We start from the raw sequence: 2,075 nt of genomic DNA, 5'->3' as shown, positions 1-2,075 counted from the left end.
TTTTTTGGTTGTGGGCTAAACTTACAGCCCCTCGGGCCAGAAGCGGCCCACCTACTTCTGGCCCGGCCCCCAAACATTATCAGAGATGCGTGATTTTATTTATTTTTTCTTATCTGGTCGATCAAGACCCACATAAGTAAGTTTTTATTCCCCCCGTCTACAGTCTGAACCATGACGGAAGTGCATAGAATATTTATTGGTTTAATTTTTAAAATATTAGAGTTCTTTTTTCTGTTAAGATTACAGAAAATAATTATTTAAAATTCGGCTATGTGTGGTTTTCTGGAAATCCATAAATGTTTATGTTTATGTTTAGGCTGTGATTGTTACACTTTTTCTGCTAGCCTACAACCCGACCTCGGCCACCCATCAGAGAAGAAACAAATATGTGGCCCTCACCAGAAAAAGTTTGGGGACCCCTGGACTAAACCACCAGAGAAATTGGTTAAAAACATCTGCTTCATCTAAACCAGCTTTTCAACCACTGAGAAAGCCTCTTGGTAAAGAGATAAAAGGTCTTCAGTAATAAAAAATAAGTCCAGTTGATGCTTTTTACCGTCTTTGAAACATTAATGATGTAAGGCAATGCCTGCACGCTGACCTGGAACACTGAACTGGTTCCTGCTGCTGTGAACAGCAGAAAAGACATTTAAAAAATTACTAGATTTTATAGTTTTCTTCTCTAACTTTTTTTTGGACAATAACTGGCACCTCATATATTTATGATGCTCTCAAGTACATGTATTTGTTATTTAAAATAGCCTGATTTGATCATTTTTACACCCAATTTGTAAGAAAACAGATTTTATTTGTGGAATATATGAAGATTAGAGTTCAAATTTAATTTTGAAATAATATATATTTTTGTTTTAGCCTTTTCATTAGAATACTCATAAATATCAGTTATGGAAAGGTCTACAATTCAAATCCGCTTACAAATTAAAGAATGGGGGTAAAACAGAGGGAATTTTCTCTCTTTTTTTAAAAAAAATTCATCGTAAAGTGGAATAGAAATGTTGCAGAATCACATCTGCTGCTGATGTGTGAGATCTTTTGAAACTGCTGTCAGGAAAGTTCACATAAAACAGGTTTTGTAGCTTTTTACTGTACATATTTGCATATGTGAACATTCGAGATCTGTCACACAAATGAATAAACATGACAAAGCAACCATCCACGTTTTAACTGCTGCCAAATCCTGATGCTTCATAAAAAAATTCCATCCTTTATTTTAAATGTTTTCCAGCATAAAAAGAGTGCTTGTTTGTCAGGCCTGATTTCTCTCTTTGAGTAGGAAGTCGAGAAGGAAGATAATCGTGTCATCCTTTCACAGGATTACAATGCTTTGATTTCTCTGGCTTTCAAGTGAAATCCCTCTTGATTGGTTCAGATGTTTGACTCTGCCCACATTTTTGGTGCCGGTGCCAAACCATCTGCCACGTTGACTCATCAGGCCGCCTCACGCTCTTCTGAGGATCTATAAATTCCACAACCTTTTTCCATCTGCTCGTGTTCTGCACCTTTCACCGTTTCATTGTACCTCAAATTAACTCGAGAATGTCCAACAATTAGATCTTGTTTGATCCATGCATTTTTTTAGTCAAGTAAATATTTTGACTATTTGTTCAGTTTGCTTTTGCTATTTTATTATTTTTTTTATTTAACCGCACAACTGATTGCTGACTATTTCTCATGTTTGTTTTCATTACACATAAAACAACTGGACATCTAATTTAAGCTGTTTCCAAGAACAAAAATAAAAATCTCAGTTTACTCAATAACCCCCCTGTCACTCTTCCGATTGCGACCGATTTGGAAACTCACAGATTGCACAATTTTCCAAAATGTTCTGTCAGAAGCTGCAGGGAAGTGAGCCAACTCCAACAGAGCAGTTCTTTTTTTATCAATCAAAAGGAAAATTCTCACCCAGAAATTCAACTTTTTTTTCTCACAATGTTTTAATTCAATCAGAAATACTCATGAATTCTGTAACAAAAAACAATTCTCTGTAACCCACACAAATAGAAAGACTCCCAAAACACACCAGCTTAGCCACATTGTGGAACAACCCCCCC

The sequence above is a fragment of the Oryzias melastigma genome, linkage group LG9, assembly GCF_002922805.2.
Source record: "Oryzias melastigma strain HK-1 linkage group LG9, ASM292280v2, whole genome shotgun sequence".
Classification (NCBI taxonomy): Eukaryota; Metazoa; Chordata; class Actinopteri; order Beloniformes; family Adrianichthyidae; genus Oryzias; species Oryzias melastigma.
Note: the sequence above shows the minus strand (reverse complement) of the source record.